Source organism: Neopsephotus bourkii, unplaced genomic scaffold (assembly GCF_033783945.1).
Source record: "Neopsephotus bourkii isolate Nb327-2 ecotype Australia unplaced genomic scaffold, CSIRO-AGI_Nbou_v1 NB_659, whole genome shotgun sequence".
Classification (NCBI taxonomy): domain Eukaryota; kingdom Metazoa; phylum Chordata; class Aves; order Psittaciformes; family Psittacidae; genus Neopsephotus; species Neopsephotus bourkii.
The window spans coordinates 5629219-5652548 of record NW_026901158.1 but is presented as its reverse complement, the minus strand read 5'-3'; the positions used below and the strand labels follow the sequence as shown (position 1 = coordinate 5652548).

Genomic DNA, 23330 nt, shown 5'->3' with positions numbered 1-23330 from the left:
AGTGCCTGGCTTGCGCAGTGGGCAGAGCTGCTGGTCTTGCTTGGATTTGCATTTGTAAGGGTGAAATTCATACCAAGAGCAGAAGGACCCTTCCCTGGGGTGCAGAAAGCTCCTGCTGCATGGTGGCACAGTGGCAGTGGAAGGGCTGAAGCCCGTCGGAGCTTATGGCTTTGAAGGGACCTGCAGTGCCAGGACCCAGCTGCCCTGTGTGAAGGGACTTGTGTGGTTGGATGCTGGACCACATGCCATGCAGCTGCGACCTTCTGGGTGCATCAAAGGCAGCAGAAAGACCCTTGTGGGCTGCAGTGGAGGCTGCACTTGGTCCTTTTCTGTGTGGAAGGAAGCACTGGAGTGGGAGAGGCTGCCTGTGGCAAGCTGCTGCACCCAGGGAGGAGCTGGGGTGCAGAGAGCTCATGCTGTGCGTGTGCTGTGGGTGCAGCTGCCTGCTGTCTCCTGGATGCTGAAATAAGCTGCCTGGGGGGTCCTTCCCCAGCTGTGGCCACCCCACAGCAGTGTGTGGGAGCACAGAGCGACCAGTGCATCCCTTATAGGGAGGTGTGAAGGGAGATGATGGTGTAGGAGGGAACATGTTTGTCTTGCCTGGATACAGGGATGAAAGTGGGGGCTCAGTCTAACACATCCTCCTGTGTCTGGCTGCTCCGGGGGGCTGCTCAGGGGTAGGTGAGGTGCTGTGTCCTGGGCTGCACAGCTCAGCCCCCAGCCACGCTGCCTGACCTTGGTTCAGTGAATCCCTGTTGCTCCTTGGTGCTGCAATGCTGACTTGCAAACAGCTCCTGTATGTGTGTATGCTGTGCCTGGACCCAGCAGGGACCTGCTTGTGTGGCTGTGTGTGCCCTGATAGAGCATCTGGAGGGGCTGCATGTCTGGCAGAGCAGGGCACAGGAAGGCTCCTCTACAGGCCTGTCTAGCTCTGTTGCACCTCCCTTTTTGCTTTTCATCCTTTGCCTGCCATTTGGGAGCCTTCCTTCAGCAGCCTCACAGCTGCCTAGAGCAATGTGATGGTTGTGTTGCAGCAGTTGCCTTGGAGGAGCCCTGCACTGAGGCTGCTGTGAAGAAGCTCCACGACTGCTTCTGACACAGTCTTGCTTAGACCTGGGCTGAGCCTGGACTTATCCTGCTCTGATGTTGGAGTAGGAGCCCCAAGGAGTGGATCGTGGCAGCAGGAGCTGTGGGTCCTAGAGATGAAGCTGGTTGCAAACAGCTCCTGGTGCAGTGCTGCTTTGCACACTGTGTGGCATTCCCACACACACCGGCATTCCCAAGCCTGACAGGAGCTTATCCTGCTCTGGGAAGGGCAGACATGAAACCTGGATAACATTGCTAGGCTAGCGTTGCTAGAGGAATTAAGAGCCGAGCAACTGCATCCATAGGAACCTCAGTTCTTTCCTTTCTCCCCTTGCACATGGAAGTTAATTGCAGCACATCAAGCTGTCCTGCCATGGTCTGCAGTGAAGCCAGCATGCAGTGGTTGCTCTGGGATATAAACCTCACCTCTGGTGGCTCACTCTCTTGGGGGGGATGATGTCTTCCCCAGGGCTGTTTGTGTTCTGGTCTGCTCTTAGGAGCCCAGGGCTCCAGCTGAGCGTCTTGCCAGGTCTTTATGGGTATCTCTTGAAGGTGAGACTTGTCAGGCTTAAGCAATGGATGAGATTTTGTTAATGGGTGCTCAGCAGCCACTGTGCAGATGCTTAAGGGTATAAATTTTTTAAGAGCATAATGGATGTTAAGCTCTCAAAAAGAAACCCTAAGTCTCTCCAGCCTGTGTTTCCCAAGGTATTGGCGGCCAGCTTAAAAGTGAAATGAAAGAAAAGGCTTTTAGATGGTGCAGAGCTTCTGTGGAGCTTCTGCTTCCTTTGTGTGTCTGAGTTAGCACTCAGAGCTTTGGGATGCTGAGGATCAGGTCAGCTGGGTCTTAATCCCTGGGAGGTGCTTTGAGGACCCACTCTGGAGACCAGAGTTAAGGGTTTTTCCCCCCACATGTGTAAGATTGATTGAGCAGTGCCAGGCTCTAAAGCCTCCAGAAGACTTATTGATGGCAGCCAAAGATGCTGGACCAAAACTGCCTGGAGGCTCTCTGGATGCAGCACAGCCACCAGGGTCTGTGTGTGTGAGATGGACCAGTGCCTTCCCCTCTCCAGCAAGGGGAGCAGGAAAACCTGGGCAGAGCAGCACTGCAGGGAGGTGATGATGGAGCTGGGAAGAGCAGAGATGAGCCTGTCCCGGGGAAGGGGTTTGTCTCCTCCCTGGCCTGTGTTGCATGCACCAGGAGCAGCAGGACGGAGCTGCTCCCCTCTGCCTGGTGCAGCGCCCCAGCTCTGGGAAGCGCAAGGAGCTGGCTCCATCCTTCCCCAGCTGCTGGGAAGCGGAGCCACTCCTCCTGTCCCTGCAGACACAGCGAGGAGGGAAGGAGGTGGAGGAGTGCGGTGCTGGCATGGGCAGCACTGCCGAAGGTGCCGGGAAGCCGACAGCCCAAGACTTGTTTGCTGCTGCTTTCTCCTCCCGCCGCCGGAGCAGGGAGGACGATGGCTGCGGCAGCAGCACCGAGCTCCTGCTTGTCTCCTCCTGCCCCAGTCCATGCACAACCCCAGGGGCAGCGGGTGGATGTGAGCGATGCCGCACTGCTCCTGCCAGCTCCCTCCCCAGTGTGCCTGGGAACGCTCCTGCCTTCCCCTTGAGCTCAGCTCGGCTGTGGCTCTGCTCCCTGAGGCCAGGCTGTACCTGCTGAGCCCTGGTTTATAGAGCTCTTCCATGAGGTGTGACCTGCAGATGCCCTCCCTTGGGCTGTGGTAGTGGTGCTTGCAGATGAGCATCGCCAGTGCCTTCAGGAGGCTGATGAAGTTGGGGTGCTGAGTGACTTGTGCCAGGTCTTTCTGCTCTTTAAGGCTCCATGCTTGGGGTTTGGGGCAGGCGTTGACCTGCTCTGAGGTGACAGGTCCTGGAACATACCATGCTGGAAGAAGAGAAGTGGATGAGTTGGGAATGATGAGGGAAAAGTGACTCCAAGTAAGGGTTGATGGAGAAACGTTACCTGCTGCCTCTCCAGCCTAAGCCTGTGCCTTGGTCCCAGTAGTGATTGGAGTGTAATTATGGAAATGGGAAAAACATGTTTTTCTGATAGAGGCTGGATCTGCTCAAAGGGCTGTTGTTTGTGGAGCCCAAGTGCATCCAGCCCAAAGGCAGCTCTGGCTTTGGTGCCCTCCTTGCTCCGCAGCCCTGGGTGGCATCACAGCTAACCCAAGCACACAAAGCTCTATCTCCTCCTCCCTGCAAGGATGAGGGCTCTTGCTGCTCCTCGAAAACACAAGGTGTGGCTGCAGCAGGAGCCTCTGGCAGGAGATGGGAACAGATTCTGGTGCCTCCTTCCTCTGCTTTGCACATCTGGATTTCCTTCCCTTCTCCACCCTGCTCCAAGCACTCCCCAGGCTGGGAGGGTGTTTATGGGTGACTGCTTGTGGAGAATGGGGTGGGATAATGCTCCCACATCACTGGTTTCCATGTTCTCTGGGCTCTCAGCTGCCCTGACTGCTGCTGCCTCTTGAGGCAGGAGAGGAGGGACAGAGCGGGAGCCTCTGCACAGGGCTCTTTGTGGCTCCCCATATGGAGGATGTGCCCTGAGGGTATTGCTCATCTGCTGCTTTGCTGCCCAGATAAACCTGGAGGCTCTTGTGGGCTGCTTCTCTGCTGTTACCCATTGGATTTCACCAAACCCCTCTGTTACCCCCTGAGATAGATGCAGATGACCCCCCCACTGCCATGTGTGTGCTCTGTGCTCGCTTGGCTCTCTCTTCCCGGGCAGCTGGTGAGTTATTTTTGGTTCTGGAGCAGCCCAGATCCAGTTTCTGCTGGGGTGAGCCCCTGCCCAGCGCAGCTCCTGCATCCCCAGGGCTTCAGGAGATGGGATGCTCCTGGATGTCACCCGGAGCTCGCAGGGATGCTCTGGTGCCCACAGGTCTGGCATTCCTGTGGAGCGGCTGCAGGGGAGGTGATGTTGGCCACATCTGCAGGGACTCACCTGCATGTATGAGCCCAGGAAACACGATCTCTGGGCCCCTTTTGGGGGAGAGGGACGGGCAGGAGCAGCTGGTGCTGTCGCAAGGCTCGAAACCCAAGCCAGCGCCTCATCACGTGCGTGCCCCTGGCTCACAGGCCAGAGGGAGGGATGGATGGCAGCCCCCTTCCTGCAGCTCCTGGCCTGGGTCCTGCCATGGAAACCCCTCTGGAGGGGGTGAAGGGTTTGCTGGGGAGATGCTGCTCTGGCTCTGCTTGAGAAGGGCTCCCAGTGGGAAATGTGGCTGCCTCTCTGAAGGACACCCCCTCCTTTCAATCCCTGCTGCAACTCCAGGATGTTTGAGCCTTCCTTGCACTCAAGGTTTGTCCTTGAGCAGCACTGTATTCCATTGCAGCTGGATACTGTTTGGAGCATCCTTCCCACGGCTGTGTGGTGGGGTTCATTGTTTTACCTGGAGATAGAGCAGAGGGAAAGTGCAGTCCAAAAGGACTTCTCACCCAGTTAGGTTGAAGGTTGAGCACTTTGGGCCGCATGGGAAAGCGTGCCCATGTTGCTCTGTGGGCTGCTGGAGCTGAGCCCATAGGAGGTATTTTCAGAGCAGGCAGTTGTGTTCCCAATTGTGTTGATTCCACTGGATTCGGGAATCATTATTCAAGGCTTTTAGTAGGCTGATGTCCTGTATATCCTGGTGCTTGGTCCTGTGCTCCATAGGGATGCTCAAGAGCCTGTGTGCCAGCAGTGCAGGGAGGGTAAGAGCCCATTCCTATGGCTGTCATAGCCAAGGACATTGCATCCAAACACACTGGGGACAGTGAGACTGAAATCCTGGTGTGTGTACTTGCAAGGTGGTGGCTGCCAGAGATGCTGCAGGTCAACCTTGGTGTCAGAGCTGCCCTGATACCTCCCTGGGCATGAGGGCAGGCTGCAGCGCTGCCCATCCTGTGCTCCCTGGTCTTCCTGGCACAGCTCCTGAGCCAGGACAGCTTTCCCATTGGAAACTGTGTCCTTTCCTTCAGGGAGGAGCATCAGCGCATCCTCCCACGTTCCTGCTCATCCTCTTTCATCAAAATGCCACTCTGACGTTTCTCTCTGCTCCTGGTAGGCAGTGAAGCTGTTTCCAGTCTCTGCTCCTGGTAGAGGCCCACAGGTTTGGGCTCTCCTGCTCTGAGCATCCCCCTTTTCCTCTCTGTGTGGGGTTCCTGACTCACCTCCCAGGACCATCCTGGCTCCTAACCCTGCAAGGCTGGCTCCTGCTCATCTCCCCATGAAGTCTGAGGGTCTCGAAAGCCACTGAAAACAGAACCAAATCAGCTGTGAATAGGCTTTAACTTACTATTCAGGAGTACAATAGAAAATCAAATAGATGCTGTATCTCCTTCCCCGGTCTGTGTGCCTGGTTTTCTTTGTTGCAGGTGACTGGGGGAAAAGAAAATAGGTTTGTTATGAAAGCACCAGGTCCAAAGTGCCCTGCTCTGTTAACCTGGAAACCAGGAGACGTGAAGGAGATGGCTTGTGTAGACTGTAGGTGGGAGCAGCACGAGGCTGAGGTTGGTGGATCTATGGCCCCATGCTGGCTCTGCAGCGTGCAGGGATCACCCCCGATCTGCCCAGGTTCAGCTTTGTGGAGCTCTTCATCCCCACCAAAGCCCTTGCAGAGGATGGGGTGGTTACTGGTTTTGGATGTACAGCACAGGGCACATCTTCCTCCTTGGTCTGGCTGCTCTGTTCAGCTTTGGCCAGAATCACCCAGATCAAGTGTGAAACTCAAATGCACACGGTGTGAAGCATCCTTGGGCTGTCCTGTGCCACCATGCGGCATGTGGCAGGGCTACCTTGTGCCACCAAGCTGCTGTCAGGGATGTGATGCTGAGCAGGGAGGAGAAGCCAGGGAGTTGTCTCCTTCCTGCAGCGCTGATTTCCAGGAGCTCTGCTGTTGTGATGGGCGCTGAACCTCAGCCCCACAACCCTCCTGAGCAGGGCTCTGTGTCCAAACCCTCCTCTCACCTTGGAGTGGGTGCACCATGGATGGACAAATGGGCATCCCCAACCGCACTGGGCTGCGGGGAGCGGAGGCAGCGGCGTTACTGGCCCCACTGGAGCTCCTGCCAGTCCCGGCTGTGGCTGCAGGCAGAAGCCTGTGGTTAGGCAGCACATTGGACATGAATGCGATGTGAACTCAGGCTTCCCTTTTGAAGTTTGACACCCGGGATTTTCCCCACCCACTGGGAGGACTGGAGACAAAAAACGAGCAGAGGAGAAAAAGAGAAGAGGAGGGGAAAAGGGGAAAGCAAAAACCTCTTTAAAGTGCTGGTGAGGGCATGTCAGGGAGACAGGAGTTGAAAGGGGCTGTGGGGGAGGGCTTGGTGTGTGTGCCTGGCCAGCTCTGACTCACCAACACGTGCAGGTACAGCCCTGGTTTCTGGTTGAGCCTTATTCAGCTGGTGATGCCGAGAGGGGTTTGCAAAGGGAGGAGCCATCGCGGCTTGTACCAGGCTGCTTGGTGTGCGATGGCCTGAATTGTGTCCCCTCTCCTCCTTGCTGTCATCCCCCTGCTTCCCAGCTGCATCCCAACCTTGGGTGAATCAAGAGATCTGGCCTCACTGATGTGAAGGTTGCAGGATTAGGCTGCCTTCAACAACAAAGCCCTGCTCCGCCTGTCTGACAGATACCCCAGGGGCAGACTGGAAGGGTGTGGAGTAGAGGCTCCTCTTTGCAGAGGTAGGATGGGAATGTTTTCTGGTCCTGCCTGTCTGGTTTAGCACTCCCAGCTGGGACCTGGATCTCCCAAAAGGGAGCTTCATCTGAGATGTGAGGCTGTGACTTATTATTATTCAAAACTTGTACAGCCTGGGGGCTGCAAGGCTGTAACTTGGACCTGATAGACCCGATCTGCCAGGGATGCAGCAGTGGACACAGGGCTGGATGTGATGCCTGTCTGGGGAGGGTTGTGCTGGTGCAGCTCCAAAGGAGACCTGCAGAAGTGGTGATAGGATCCCATCCTGCCCCTCAGCTCCACCCAGCTGTAAGGCTCAGCTTTAGGTTTCAAGTCAAAGCTTTAGGCTGCCTTTGGCACCCCAAAAGCCAGGCTTGACTCACACATGAAGTATGGCATGTTCTCATCCTTCCAGATGATGCTGTGTGTGGCTGAGTGTGACCAGATGCATCTTGCCACCAATGGAAGACCTGTGATCAGATGGGGTGCAATGTCCCAGCATGAACTCACCGCAGCTCAAACCAGCCACTCTTTCTGTGGTTGCCCCATAAGGTTAAGCTCTTTGGGGTGTCACGAGGAGTACTTGCAGCTCCTGATGCCTTCTACTGCTCTAGAAAGCAAATGGCTGGGCCATTGCCTATTGCAGTGGTGTCAGGACCATGCCAAGCTTTGTACCTAGGTGGTCTCCACTTGGTGAGGTGAGCCCACCCATCCATGCAAGGAGGAGAGGTGGCTGGAGCTTGGCTGTACTGTCTCCCCAAGAGCATGGGTCCCTTCATCTTCCCACCTTCCTGTCCCATGCAGGGCCATCACAAGCCCATGCCCTGCTCTTGCAGGCAGAGGGGTTCAGCCTTGTGGATTTGGCCCTTTCAGTGTCACTGTCCACTTCTCCTTTGGGACATTCAACCTGCTGCAGGGAAGAGCAACCACATGACTGTGGCTGAAGGGTTAGGGTTAGGGTTAGGGATGCTGAGGGCTGGAGAGCAGCACTGAGGTCACTATTTCAAAGTGGGATGCTCCTACCCTTGTGTGAAGGATGCTGTGCAGCTGAAGGAGAGAGCTGCTGGGACACCTACCAAAGGGGAACATTGAGCTTTGTCCTTGCTCTCAAGGGCTGTGAACCACAGGCTGAGGGAGGCGGTTGTTGCGCCAACAGGGTACAATAAATGTGCCAGGATCCTGCTGTACCCATCCTTCGTGCATTTCCATGTGAGGGGAGGCTGCTTTGCAGGTGGTATGTAGGCAACTGCTGTCTCTGTGCCCTGGGTGTGTTGCTTTAGGTGGAGAGGAGCCTGGTCTATGCTGCTGGCACGTTGCAGAACAGGGGAGCTGATCTGGGGAAGGCTGTGGGCACTTGGCAGATGGGTTGAAGTGGAAGGAGGCTCTTTCAAGACAGCCCTTGATGGAAATGAGGCTTGCACAGCTCTGGGAGTGGGCTGTGGGGATGAAGGGCTGGGAGATGAGATGCATGGTGGCTGCTAAATTTAGGAGCACACCATTTGGTTATCTCCTTGCCTGGTGCACTAGATCACATCCACAGCTCATAGCCTGGTCCTGACCGTACCTATGAGCTCTGTGGTGCCCATCTGCGTCCATCCATGGGAGGAGATTCTTCCCCTCCACCTCCCCTTACATCCTTTAGACCTTTAATCTTTGATGCTGTCTAAAGCAATCCCCTTGAGATCCCCTTGAGGAATGAGATGGTTCATTAGCACCTTCTTCCCTGAGCAGTGTTGGTCCTGAGATGCTGTGGGATCTGTAAGGGATGGCTGCTGCTGCTGTCCTCTTCAAAGTGGGGCACAGGGAGGCATCCCTCACTATGGTGGCACTGGCACTTGGAGATGGAGCAGGCTCTTTATAAAGAGCCAGTCTGCTTTAGGGCCTTCCTTCCATTTCTCTTGGGGGTGCTTGTTCTCTGTCCTTGACTAGCGTCCTGAGAAGGTTCAGCTTATTGCAGTTGGGCCCTAGCTGAAGCTAATCCCTCACCTTGGGATCCCAGCTGGCCTGGAGCTTGGGAGGACAGTGAGGGGCTGCTGCTTGCCTTGCTGAGGCTGTGAAAGGAGAAGGGGAAAGAAGAAGGGAGGGGATCTGTGGGCAAGGTAGCACCAGTGCCACCAGCGAGCTGCTGATCCTGCAAATGGGCCATCATCATCTCCCATGCCTCTGTGTGTGATGTGAAGGGAATTCAGCTCTGCTTTCCCCAGGTGAGAGGTGCTTTGGGCTCTGGTGTGAAGGGAGGTGTTCCCATGGGCTGCTCCCCTTCCATGCTGGGTTTAATGGCCTTCAGTGGTGTCTCAAGTGGCCAGGACAGATCTGTTTCTGCAGCTGGGGTAGGGGAGGGGAGGAGGAAGCTGGTCGTGCATAGAAACCAAACGTGAAAGGAGTGGGAACGCAGAGGAGAGCATCTTTGAGGGCAACCGGTGTGCTACCTGTGCTGGGTGCATCAGCTTCCCCTTGGTCCCGATGCTGAGCCCGGTGCTGCTGAGCAGCAGGATAGTGTCCCTTGTACCCCTTTCCCTGCCCCTGCACACTGTGGCTGAGGGTTTGCAGTCAAACCTCATCCTAGAACTGTGCCTTTTGCCAGCTCCTCTTATCAGACCCTGCCTTTGCCTGGAGCCGGGAGCAATGAGGCTGGAGCCGGGGGGGAGCAGAGCACTGCGAGGCTGCTCCCTCCTGCAGCCCGTTTGCATTCCCGGTTGCAGCCGTGCATTAAAGTGCTTCGAGCTCCTCGTTACCCAAACGCAGAGCCTGGGTTTTGAGTCCACCCCGTGCTCGCTGGGACCGGGAATGCCGAGCTGCATCCTGCTGCAGCCAGGCAGAGCCTGACAACAGGCACCGCTGCCTGGAAACGGTGGGCAAAGGCTTTATTGACCACTGGAGGTCACTTTTTCAATAATGCAGTACAATCCAACTTTATTTTGTCAGTACCTTTCATGCTTCCGTGCTGCTCAGTGCGCAGGGAGGGAAAGGAAAGGCTTCTCCTCGAGCTGGGGAGCTGGAGGCTTCAGTGAAGAGCTAGAGGAGGGAAAGAGGAGAACATGAAGCATCCTTCACGCTTCTCCCCTGTGCTGTAGATGCACCTTCAGGCTCTTCATAAGCAAATGAGCACATTTGGCTGTGGGGGGGCTGCAGGAGGCAGGAGTGTGCAGGGGAGGGTGGGTGCTGTGTGGGGAAGGTCAGGCTGTGTTCCTCAGCCAGAGGCAGGCGGTTGTTGGGAACTGGAGGCCCTATGGCAGAATCCAGCTTGCTGCAGCTGGTTCCTTCTCCTGGAGTAAAGGAGCCTCAGGAACCTTGTGATTGGAGCTCAGGAAAGAGCCAGGATCGAATTCTCAGCCAGGAACTGTGCTCCTTTGCCCCTTGTGTGGTGCTAAGCTGTTCCGGCTTGGATAGAACATGGGGGGGTCTGATCCAGAGCCTTGAGACCTCATCAGTTCAGAGGATGCAGGGGATGTACCCCTCTGCCCCACTTCCCACTGCCTCCTGTTGCTCCCGTGCTGCCTGTCCTCTCCTGCCTGAATCCTTGCTCTCTGCCTTTTCTCTGGCAGGAACGCAAACACCAACCTGTATCCACTGTATTTAGGGTCTCTTTGCTCTGTGCTTCCAGCACTTTCTGGGTGCCCAGGGTTAAACCATCCCCTTCTGCCTGCAGAAGTGGAGGCCATCTCCTGCCTTGTCTGAACCTGTTGGAGCGGCTGGAAAGGATGGTGGTGTTCCAGCAGGACTCTGTGGAGCCCAGAGGCATCCAGCCTGGCACTGGAGGGATTCAGTCTTCTCTGTTTCTATTTGCCATGTGGGGGTCAGTTGGGAAGCTGGTCATGGCATGTGGGAGCTGCTTTCCATGCTGCCCTTTGGGGGACCTGGCATTCAGGCTTGCCCATAGCCACAAGGTGACCTGGGGGGTCCTTATGTCCATGCTGCAGATCCCCAAGGTGGACACCAGTGTTGGCTCTTGTGATGTTGCTTGTTCCATGAGCCATCCCCTAATTCTTCGTTCTGGAGCAGCTGGTTCAGACAGTGATGCTTCCAGCATCACCAAAAGCAGCAGATCTGGGTTCCTTTGGCGAACTTGATAGTATCATTCCTCTTTGATGAGGGTGGGAAAGGGATATCTGGTTTTCACATCTATTTCTTCTACAGCCGGGGCTGGGTTTGCATGGACATGTCGGTGTCGTGCTTGCAGACCCTGGCTCTGGGCAGGAATTACCGCTGTGCCGCAGCCACCCAGCACATGGGGCTCAGGGCCTGCTGGAGCAAATATTTGAAGATCCATTTTTATAAAGCCACTTTTTGGCCTGTAAAGCACCAGCACCCCCCTGAGCTCCCATTGCCCATTGCTGTGAACGCCACTGTTTGCTGCTCAGCCGCGCTGGCAGCACTCAGCCCACGTTGCAGCCTTGGGTTAGTGCTGGATTCATCTCCTCTCCCCCAGCCCCAGGGGTTTGTTTTATTTATTTGCTTGTGTTATTTGTGGAAGGGATTTTCCTACTCTTGGCAGAGCAGGACGGGAAGGGATGGCTCCAACAAGGGAGGCTGGATCCCACTGGCTGCGCAGCTCCATCCCTCTCCTTCCTGCTCATGCAACAGTTCTTACTGTCTCAGCTGCTGTAGCTGGAGCAGCAAATGAGGAACCCTCCCTGTTCTTCCTGCTCTAGGACAGCCTGGGAGCTGGGAATGGGGGGATGTTATTGGAGGGGAGCCATGAGTCTCCCTTTTACCCCCTGTTTGTTCCTCAGACTCCAAGACTTAGTGATGTGTAGCCAGATCCTGGTGGATGCCTTCCCACTGCCCCTGTTTCGTTTTGAACTGAGGACCACGTCTCCAGGGGGTGCAAGGCTGGGATCTCACAAGCCCCTTCACTCCAGAACACACCACGTTCAAGTGTCATTCCCAGAAGTGATCCTTGATTTGTTCATACAGCATGGAGCTGTCTCTGATTTTCCTCTTCCCTTTGCTGCTTTGTCTTTGGGCCCCGTGGAGCCCAGAACTGACGTGGCTGTGAACACGGGCATCTCTACTCCTGAATGAGTGCAAGAAAAGTAAATAGCATCTCAGATTGCAGCCTGTGTGCAATGGGCCACATTCCTGCTCTTTCCAGCCCTGTGACTCGGGGTAGTGACTCCTGACTTGCATCTGCAGGGAAAACAAGACTGGAATTGGGCCCGATTTTGAGATAGACCCAGTTTCATCTCCTGGTGCTTCCATTTCTGCCTCCTATTAAACCCTGCTTCAACTTTCCTAACATAACTCGCTGTGTCTCTGCTTTGAGGTCCTCAGATGCAAGTGGTTAATGGTTGGACTTGATGATCTTAAAGGTCTTTTCCAACCTAGGTGATTCTATGCTTGTGTGATTCTATGGTTACAAGCAGCTTTTAATAGCACTTAACTCCTCTGGAACGAAGTCCAAAGCAAGGGGAAATTCACCACTGATAAGAAAAGCCATGGTGGTTCACTGGGTTAAAGCCAGCATTGTGCCCTCTAATTATGCAGCAGTGGTCTAGGCCTGGAGTAACTGGTGAGGACGGGATGGTTGTGCTCGGCTGCAGGGAACCAGGGCTTGATTTAGTGCCTGTAGAGATCAAGGGACCTTTGATTTCAATGGGTATTGAATCAGGCACTGCAATATCAAATAGACTAATCAGATCATCACATCGTCTGACATAGATTTGTGTCCCTGGGCTGGGGCAGGTGAGTAATTGGGCAGGCAGCAGGGGGAGAGCAGCACCAGGCTGATGGCTTTGTCCCGTTACACACTGATGGCAGAGATGGTTTGGTGGCTGGGATGGGGTATGGGGTTTGGGTCTGTGAACCTGTCCCACCTCGTTTCTAGGTGGGAGCTAAGGCAGGGGCTAGAGGAGCTAAAGAGGGGAAGGAGGTTGGGGTCCTCTTGCATTGTTAAATCCATGCTTCCAGACCTGTATGGTTTTGCTGCTGTCTTCTGAATGGGGAGATGGGGCACAGGAAGGGGTGTGCTATAAAAGGAAAGGATGTGCTGATGCTTGTGGTGGGGTGACCATGGCTGGATGTTGGGTGCCCTGTCACTGCCCTCCTCAGTGCACAATGTAATGCAAGTGAGTCAGGATGCAAGGATGTGGGCAGGGAGAGCTCATTCACTGTTACCATCACAGGCAAAACATACTTGACTTGGGGAATTAGCTTATTACTAATCAAATCAGAGCAGGATAGTGAGAAATAAACCCCAAATCTTATAAAGGACATGGAACTGTTGGAACAAGTCCAGAGGAGGCCATGAGGATGATCAGGGACTGGAGCACCTCCTGTATGGAGACAGGCTGAGAAAGTTGGGGCTGTTCAGCCTGGAGAAGAGAAGGCTGCGTGGAGACCTCATAGCGGCTTCCAGTATCTGAAGGGGGCCTATAGGGATGCTGGGGAGGGACTCTTCATTAGGGACTGTAGTGACAGGACAAGGGGTAATGGGTTCAAACTGAAACAGGGGAAGTTTAGACTGGATATAAGGAGGAAATTCTTTCCTGTGAGGGTGGTGAGGCACTGGAATAGGTTGCCCAGGGAGGTTGTGAATGCTCCATCCCTGGAGGCCAGGTTGGACAAAGCCTTGGGTGAGATGGTTTAGTGTGAGGTGTCCCTGCCCATGGCAGCGGGTTGGAACTGGATGATCTTAAGGTCCTTTCCAACCCTGGCTATTCTGTGATTCTAAACCCCTTCCCCTCCTGTCTTTCCCATGCTCCAGTGTTGGTCCCTCACACAATCACCACTTCTGCTGCAAACCCGATGGGCTGCAGGGGCAGTTCTGTTCCGAAGCCTGGAGCACCTCATTCCTCACTGTCCTCGGTGGCTGCAGGTGTCTGTATCTCTCACACACCCTCACTCCTCTCTGCTGCTGCGGTTGCTCTGGTTTTGGAGGAGATTTTTAACCCCTTTTGAAGCACGTTATCCCAGAGGCACTACCACTGTCACTGTGGGGTCTGTCGGACACAAGGGAAGCCAATAACAGCTCCTCACAAAGCCACCCCTGTGCCTCCCCTGCTACCAAACCCTTGCCACGCAATCCCAATGCAATGTTTCTCTGGGATGTTCAATCTCCAGGATGCCTGCTTGTGGGGTTGCTGTCCCGAGGCTTGAGCTTTCTGATGCTGCATGCGGCTATGCTGGCAGGAAACCTGTTCTGTAGCATGGGGCATGATCCCTTTCCCAGGATCCCCAGGGAATTTTGCCCTGCTCTTGCAGGAACATGAGATGTTTGCCATGTCCTTGATCTCTCCTGCTCTGTACCTGTAGCTCACTCACTGGGGTTGATGGTTGAGTTTCATTTGGCAGTGCCTGGGTGGTGAGCAGGGCAGGGGGGTATTCTGGGGTGTTTATAGCATCCATTTATAGTGACTGGAGCATCACCCACCTCTCTGAACCCTCTCTGGTGCTGTGGCTGCTCTGCTGGGAGAGCAGTGGTTGCTGCAATGTGCCCAGCTCTGAAACACCTCCTCTAGTGAACACTGAAGCCCAGGGTCTTGCCTCATTCCTGGCTCTGTAGATGAAAGGCTTTGGATGTGCTCCTGTGCAGGTGTTGGAGCCTGCAGAGCTCAGCTCCTCTGGCTTTGTCTGGCAGTTGGGTTTGAAAACACGAGCTCTAATTCTGGAGCTTGTTCTGTTTTGTTTCCCTGTGGTTAGGGATAAGAAGCTGTAGGGTCTTGCTCTGTGTGCCCTGTATGATGTCTAAGCAGAGCTTGCACCCCAGCACGACCCAGGGTTGCTCTGCAGCTGTAGGAATGTTATCTCTAAGGTCTCCACCTTGGCTGGAAGTGTGTCAGTGGGTTTAGAAGTTCTGGGGAGATCCATCGTGATGGTATCAGCATCATAGGGTAACAGAAGCAGGCTGAAGCCCAATGCAAAGCAACAACGAAACCTTGGAGAGGGACAAGAGAGGAGGCAGCTGATCAGCAGATGCAGAAATCCCTCTGGGTCCTATCAAGTGTTTTGCCAGCATTAAATGCTGAGTAAAATATAGTGTCTGAGAGCTCAGATCCCTGGGTATCCCCTCCGGACGGGGAGACCTGGGGTTGAATAGTTCTTTGGTGAATCACGTGCTGGAGCTGTCAGAGCTGCGGTCTGGCATGGGATTATCGCTGTGTCCAACTGGCTGCTGGAGCTGCTGGTGCTTCCAGGCAAAGCTGCTTGAAGAAGACACAGAAATAGCTTCATCCAGCTCTGCTTCCTGGATGCTTGGATTCAGCAACAGCAAACAGAACCCTTCTGGGGTTGCCTGACCATCCAGGGCTGGGCTTGACAGGGGAAGGCAAAATATAAGAGCTCAACACAGGGGAAGGAAGCAATTGGTGAATGACCTTCATGAATGATGCTGAAGAGCCCATGTGGCACAGGGAGATGTCAGCCCCTTTAGAAAGAAGTTGTATGAGAAAAGCTTGCAAAGGAGATGGTCCAGTTAAATTGTTTGGCTTTTTCCTTTAATCCCTCACAGAGGCTCTTCCAAATTGGGGTATGGATGTGGAAAGACTGTCTTATGTTGGAAGAAGAGCATAGTGGGAGGGAGAGGACTGCAGCCTTGGTGATGCTGTGGTGATGGGTTGTCTTAAGTCTGGTCAGGGACATGCTGCCCTTGTCCCTTATTTTGGGGAGCCATGTGTCAGTCGTGGCTGGACTTGGGGACTGTTTGGCTGTGTTCTTGATTTGGGATCATTTAAGATAGTCCACATGGACGTGGACAGGCATCAGAAGTGCAGACACACCGTTTGAAAAGCGTTGGTTTAAATCATCTCCTGCAATAAATCAGCACTGACTGGGCCTCCCTACCCCTGTTGGGGCATGTGTTTGAGGGAGAATCCAAACCACCCTTTGCTTTCCTGGTCCCTGCTCAGGTCTGCCTGGCTTGCACCAGGATAACTGCTATTTAAGCACCAGTAACGTGGTCTCAAGCAGCAGGGAAAGCAGGGCTCGGGCTGCTCTGCTTCGGGTGCACGCAGCAAGCTGTTCCTGAGCGTGGGCTCCCAGCGCTGCCAGGAATGCTATTCCCAGTCAGGAGAGAGAAATGAGCTGTGCAAAGAGAAGGCACGTCTCATATTGATGGGCACTGCCTGCCAGTTCAACCAGTACGTGATGGTGCCGCTGCACCGGGCTGGCTGTGGAAGGTTCCAGACGGGATGTGTTTGATGCAGGTGACTCTTTGGGGGGGATTTGGCTGCTGGGGTTAAACTGGTGTGACTGGCCCTGGGGGGGGCTGCTGCAGCAGGAACACAGTGAGAGGCTGCAGTAGAGGACACAGTCCCTTGTGTGTCGTGTCGGTGTTAAAAGTGATGTCCCACCGCTGCTCCCAAGGCGTTTGCACCCCTTCTGGCCTTGAAAGAACAATAGCAAGGAGATGCCTCAGGCTGCTTTTTGGGCTGCTTTAGTCTCTTTAACGTTTTTCCTTGGGTGGTGTTTGAAGCGTGCTGAGGATGCTGCCCTCGCGCCGCGCAGGGAAGGGAGTTCTTTCCCTTTTCACTTGCATCTTTCAGGAGGAAACTGCTGGGAGCTGAAACAGAGATGTCGACACCGACCTTCCTTCAGAGCATCTCTGCTCCTGATGGAGGTGGCTGTGTGTTGAGCGCAGCCCTTGAAGCTGCTGGCTGGGTGGAGGGTGCTGCAGCCGCTTTGTGCTTGCAGCTCCAGGGCTCTGATCTGTGGGAATGCTGAGCCATGGGAAGGCTCTGGGGGTGATGGGATCTGGGATCCACTGAAGTGCGTCCATCCCAAAGCCAGCCTGTGCCTGGATCTGCTCTTGGCTGCTCAGAAGGGTTTGTGTGTTCCTGCCCTGTGATCCATTGGCCTGGTTTGGAGATGTGAACTGGCTGTGGGATTGCCTTCACCCCCAGTTTGGCATGGTGGAGGTCTAAGCCCTGTCCCTGCGGTGGCAGAAGAAAGCTCAACTCCTGTGTCTCATTTTGATGTATTTGATCCCTTTTACCCCAAAAGCCATGCAAGGAAGTGGAAGCCATGCCTTACCCTGCATGCTCCCAGTGACAGCCCTGGGGAGGGAGGAGACCCCACCGCAGCATTGCCTCACTGGGATGCACCCCTTCCTCTCCCTCACCTTCGGGGGGCTGTGGGGCACCCCAAGCTGGGGTCTGCTGTCCCCCCTCAATGGGACTGTGGGCTCTGGACCATCCTGGATGTCAGGTTCCAGACCTCCCCCTGCCCCAACCGTTGCAGCTGAGTTCCCAGCCCTGAACAATGGGGCCATTGAGGGGCTGGAGCCGGGGGTGAGGCCCGGCTGTGGGCTGGGGCTGGGGCTGGGGAGCGCAGCTGAGCCCGCTCGTCCCACCCCGACCCAGCTACAGCCCAAAATAGGTGCTTGGTGGCCATAGGGGTGGGCCTCTTTGTCCGGAGGCCACAGCGTGTTTGTGCGTGGGGATTGTGTGGAGTATTTATGGCTTGGAAGGGGGAAGGAAAGAGGAGCCTGGCAGCTGTGTGGGCTTGTTTGGGGTTGGGGTTTGGTGTTAGGAAGGCAGGAATGCTGGTATTTTTATCCCCACACCTTCCTGTAGGTGCTTGTGCTCCCGTGCAAGCCGGGCACCTCTGGTGCAAGAGCAAGAGGCTCATTCTGCTGGCTGCTGCAATGGGGATGAAGGGCAGAGAGGAAGAAAGCCCCATGGTGGGGTCATGGTGCTCCTGAAAGTCCTCATTGTGGTGGGTGAGAGGAACAGAGAGATGCTGTCAATAGCATCAACATGCTGTCCCCGTTGTGCGCGTTTGCCCATCTCCATGTGCCATCCTGGTCCCTCGTCTTAGGCTCCTCTATAGCTGCCTGAGCCATCCCCTTCCCCATGGGGTGCACATGGGTGTCTGCAGTTAGTGCTTCCCTGTCCTCCCTCACCAGAGCCCCTCGGATCCGCTTTCTTGGCACTGGAACGGATCTGTCTGGCTCGTGTAGACACGGAGCATCTGCTGTGCTCAGCCACTGAAAATCCTGCCTCGTCCAGAGCCATGCATGGATTTAAGGGCTCACCATAGGTGTCTGAAGGGCTGCTCGTGGTTCGAGCCTGCTCTGAGTCGTGCTGCTGGAAGTGAAGGTTATTTCTGCATGGGGAGGGGTGTAAAACCAAGGCAGTGCTGGGATCAGCTCATTAACTAACTGTGCCGGGCCACATCTTGCCCTTGGAGCCATGTGTGTTGCTGCCAGAGCCATCAACATAAAGACTCCCCCCAGCACAGCCGGGGATAGGATTTGGCCTGTTTATATTCACGGTGCAAGAAGGAGGGAAGGATTAATGACTGATTACTCCTCAGGCCAGCGGGAGCCCTGGGTCCCCATCTCCTCTGCAGCTAAAACGCAGGGCAGAGCAAGACAAAGCTTTGCAACAGAATCCTCCCAATTACCTCACCCATCTCCCCGTGCGCTGTAAAATGCACCGTCAGCTCCACAAGCAGCTATAGCCAATGCTCACTCAGAGAGGAACCATCTCCCAACACTGGGAGGTTTTAGGGGGAAAAGCCTCAATCATCCCCCTTCCACTTCGCCCCTCTCTGACCTGGGCATCATTTGAAGGTGGGTTGGTGGAGGCTTGGCTGGTCCCTACCTGCCTGTGCATGTGTCTGAGCATCCTGTCACCCCCCCAGCCCCAGCAGAGCCTGCGCGTTGGATGCGGTTTCTATGGTTACTGCAGCTCCCAGGCCCGGGAAGAGCAGTTGGATGCTGGAGCTGGCAGGACCCACGTCTCCCTCTGGATCAGCCAGAAACTTGACAGGGAGTTGGTGTGTGGAGGAGCAACAGCACAGGACAAAGGGAGCAGGAGAGGGAACCCACGAGGGAAACCTGGTGTCTGCTGGGGACAGGGTTTGCCCCCAACAGGTTATCCTTGAACAGGCTTCAAACAGCAACAGAAAGAGGAGGGGGAAAAGGATGATGAGAAAATTGCAGTTCTGGTGCTCGCATGAAGGTGACATTTGTTGTAGCATCTCTATCCATCGATTCGGGGATCTAAACACATGGAAGTTTTAACTGCTGCCAGAGCCTGACTATTATAACCAGATTTGTTTTCTCCCAGCCTTTTTTTCCTCTTATTTCATTCTTTTAGGGGTTTTTTATCCTCATATTTCCCTCCCTACACACGTAGGCTTTCTCCCCATATCTATATATTCTCCTCCTGTTGGTTAGGCTGGAAGTTGAAGGCATGTTTAGCCCTCACCACTTGCAGTGTTGGGAATTGATGGGACCTTTTGGGGCGGTTTGTCCCAGTCACAACCTTGCTGCTGTGGCCACACTGGACTTCCAAAGCCCTTTCTTTCCAGCTCAGCCACTTTACCTCCTCTTGCACTGCAGGCAGACAGGGCAGTGCCTCCAAATTGCATGTGCTGTAATAGGCATCTCAATCCCTGCTCTTATGGGCAGGGTGTGGGGACAGGAATGAACTTAATTAGGCCAAAGGCTGGGGTGATGCAGGGCCCTGGTCCTGACCTGCTGGGGAGGTAACTGGGAGCACAGGTCTCCCAGTGCTTCCCAGCTGGGAAAGGCTGCTCGCCATGGAGTCCTGAGCCGGTCAGACTGGCTCTGCCGTCTCCTGGGGCAGCTCTGTCGGGAGAGGGGTTGCAATGGGTCCTCTGTGACTCAACGAGGAGAGGGCAGGCAGGGAAGGATCTCTGCAGGGTTCTGGCTGCTTCCAGGGCTGCAGGAAACTGCACCCTGTGTGCTGAGTGCAGTGTCTGGAACCCTGAGCAGCTCTCTTGGGTTTGCACATGCTGCATCATGTGTAGGGCCAGTGGCTCCCAGGACTGAAGGTGGCAAGTGCCCATCTGGCTCTTTCCCCTTGTTCTCCCATTGCCACTCACATCCCTGCCCTGGGCTGAGACCTGAATAATCCACATGGAATATCCCTAACTGTGGCTAGGCAGGGTCCCAGGTCTTGGGCAAGGTTGGGGAAGATTCTTCAGTGGGGCAGTTGAAGTTGGAAGGGCTCCATTCTCCCAAGAGCATCTGTCTCTGCAGTTGGATGAGGACCAAATGCCTGTGGTGTTGAGCCTTTCTGTCTGGAGCCTGGGCAAAGCCCATGCTGGATGCAAAGCCTAAGAAGTCCATTTTAGGGGTTCCCATGTTCTAGCAGAGGATCTGGAGGTGATGTCTGTGACAGGCACCAAAAGCCTTCACTTTTTGGGGCAAAATGGTCATTTTTTTTTACTGTTCATTTACTGAAGTCTTCTTCAGGTTGTGGAAAGGCCAATGGAAGCAAGAAAATGAGCTTCCTCCTCCTCTTTCTTAACATGGGTGAGGAGCTGTTGATGATGGGATGGGTTATGGCAAATGCTGCCAAGCAGAGAGGCTCATGGAAGTAGTGTGCTCCCATGGAGCAGAGTAACACTGAGGAAGCTGGAGTCATGGCTGGGGCTATGGTACAGTGTGTTTCCATAGGGGCAATGCTGAGGAGGTCACGTTGTCTGCAGCAGTGCTGGACACTGCTGGTACAGCACCTACCCATCCTCTGCCTCGCTCCTCTTGGCTCCCGTGTCCTTTAGGAGGTGTTGAAGCAGAGCAAGAGGCAGCAGTTCCCTCTAGACCCCCCGGCACAGAGTCCCCATCCTGCCTTTGGAAGCACACAGAATGGTTTGGGTTGGAAAGGACCTTAAAGATCATTTAGTTCCAATCCCCTGCTATGGGCAGGACACCTTCTACTAGAGCAGGTTGCTCAAAGCCCTGTCCAACCTGGCCTTGAACGCTTCCAGTGATGGGGCAGTCACAGCTTCCCTGGAAAGCCTGTTTAAGCATCTCACAACCCCCACAGTGAAGATCTTCTTCATTGCATCTAACCTCAATCTATTCAATCTCAGCTGAAATCCATTCCCCCTTGTCCTATCCCTACGCACCCTTGTAAAAAGTCCAACTCCAGCTTTTTGTGAGCCCCCTTTAGGTACTAGAAGGCTGCTATCAGGTCTCCCATGACACCCCAGCAGTCTCTGCAGTGTCTCCCATGCTGCTGCCACCTCCGGAGCTGTCGGCGCGTGTCTGCAGGCCCTCATCTCTCTGAATCACCTGCTCAGCCCTCTGGTTACCGGGACGTGCAGCTGCCTGAGCCGTGTTTACCATTCCCAGATCCCTTTCCTCCCTTTTCCCCAGGCAGATTAAAGCCAGACAAGAAAGGGCAGATGCGGCTCCCCCTCGACAAGTCGCTGCAGGTGAGCCGGGAGCTGCTTGGCACGCACACTCAGCCACCTGGCCCTGCTCTAGGAACCATTGTGCAGGCAAGCTGCAGCAGTGCTGGGAGCATCCCAAGGGATGCGTGGGAGCAGGGGCTGGGATGCTTCAGGGAGAAGGAACAGCCCTAATGAGGATCTTCATCTGACTGCAGGTGTCAAGTCGGGGTGCTCCCAGTCTGGCTCATGGTGGCCTTTGGAAATGGAGCATCGTAGAATGGCTTGGGTTAGAAAGGACCTTAAGATCACCCAGTTCCAACCCCCTGCCATGGGCAGGGGTGCCTCACACTACACCATATTGCCCAAGGCTCTGTCCAACCTGGCCTTGAACACTGCCAGGGATGGGGCAACCACAGCTTCTCTGGGCAACCCATTCCAGTGCCTCAGCACCCTCACAGGGAAGAGCTTCTGCCTTATATCAGGCCCATTGTTTTCATACTTCCCCATCTCCTGCTTTACCCCTTGTAGAAGGGAGCCTCTGGAGAGCCAGGGCTATCCAGGAGAGGGGATAGCTGCCTGTGCCAGACACCAAGCAAAGCCTTTAGTGTCACTGGGGCTGGGTGAGAGATGCCAGTTCCACTCTTAGCTCTGCACATTGAGTGGCTTGTGTCTCCTCAGCTGAGCTGGACCTGGACCAGTCCTCCTTAGAGGTATGTGCTGGCCTGATGTAGAAACTGGCCTCCCTAGAGGGCATCATGATCCCCAAATGGGCTTATGCCTGCAATGCCATCCACCTGCTTCCCGGGGTTTCAGTGCATGGATGGCAGCAGAAGCAACCTCTTGGAGCTGGGTGCGGGGCTTCTGTGTGCAGGATGGCAGCCTGGCTTTCTGAAAGAGCAAAACTTCGACTGAAAAGGCTTTCCCCTCTGTTCTGCTTTCCTCGTCATGAAGCATCCGCTGTGACTTGTGTGGAAGGAAACAAAACCTGGGTTTGGTTCCATGTTCTGAGAGATGTTTGTAATACCATGAGAGTGTCTCTGCGTTGGTTGTGAGCCCAGCCAAAGGGCAAAAGCTCTCAAACGATTTAGATTTCAAACATTTCTCACCCTGCTCGTCTGCCTGGAGCTCCAAACCCCCCCAGAGTGCCTGGCTCCAAGGCAGGGAATGTTTTGCACATGGGTTAAATTCAGGGCTGGTTTTATGTGCTTCAGGCAAATGTCACTGGGCTCCTTTTGGTGTCACTTTGCCGTTCCCAAGTAGGTTCCTGGAGAACCAGTAGGAAGCTGAACATGTACATACATCTCTGAAGCACGCGGGTATTTCCAAGTGATGCAACTTCAGATTCCTTCCCCACCTCCCCCCCGCCCACCCTTCCCCTTTGCTTCAAAACCCTTTGTTTGGCCTCAAAGATCAGCTTATATTTTGGGTTTGGGGGGTTTTTGGTTGTTGTTGTTTCTGTTTTAGGCTTCTTGAAGCAGAACCTTGCCTGATGGGAAGAGGTGAACAGCCCCGGAGCAAGGGTGGTGCAGGCAGGGTGGCTGGGAAGGGAGATGCTGACCCTTCAGGGAGACCTTGTTCCAGCCTGGAGCTCTGTCTGTGACCGTGTAATCCTCCCACAGCACAGCCCATCAGCACGTGAGACATAACAGCAGCTATGGAGGTACCTGACAGGCAGGAGAGGTGGATCCATGTGAACCTCATGGAGTTCAGCAAGGCCAAGTGCAAGGTCCTGACCTGGGCTGGGGCAATCCCAAGCACAAATACAGGCTGGGTGGAGATTGACTTGGGGGTGTTGGTTGATGAGAAGCTCAACATGACCGGGCAGTTTGTGCTTGCAGCCAGGAGCCAACTGTGTCCTGGGCTGTGTCACCAGCAGGTCGAGGGAGGTGCTGTGTTCTAGGGACATCCCCCCCTTGCAGTCCTGATCCAGCTCTGGGGCAGCAGCACAAGAGGGATGTGGAGCTGTTGGAGCGAGTGCAGACGAGGCCATGGGGATGCTGTGAGGGCTGGAGCAGCTCTGCTCTGGAGCCGGGCTGAGAGAGCTGGGCTGGGGCAGCCTGGAGAAGAGAAGGCTCCTGAAGGGGAGACCTTAGAGCAGCTCCAGTGCCTAAAGGGGCTGCAGGAAATCTGGAGAGGGGCTTGGGACAAGGGCCTGTAGGGACAGGCCAAGGGGAATGGCTTGAACCTGCCCGAGGGGAGACTGAGCTGAGCTCTTAGGCAGAAGCTCTTCCCTGTGAGGGTGCTGAGGCGCTGGCACAGGGTGCCCAGAGAAGCTGTGGCTGCCCCATCCCTGGCAGTGCTCAAGGCCAGGTTGGACACAGGGGCTTGGAGCAAGCTGCTCCAGTGGAAGGGGTCCCTGCCTGTGGCAGGGGTTGGAGCTGGATGAGCTTTAAGGTCCCTTCCAACCCAAACCATTCTGTGAGATTCACATGCCAGCTAAGCCCTGTGGGACAGGAACATGCTGTTTCATGTACGAGACCTGTTGCCTTTCCTGATCCA

At 54.9% G+C, this 23330-nt stretch overlaps 1 long non-coding RNA gene across 1 annotated transcript in view; it reads left to right on the top strand.

The window, feature by feature from the left end:
- LOC133211946 (uncharacterized) overlaps positions 1 to 23330 on the top strand; it is a 105403-nt gene that overhangs the window by 1184 nt on the left and 80889 nt on the right. The gene's annotated exons all lie outside the window — the stretch shown is intronic.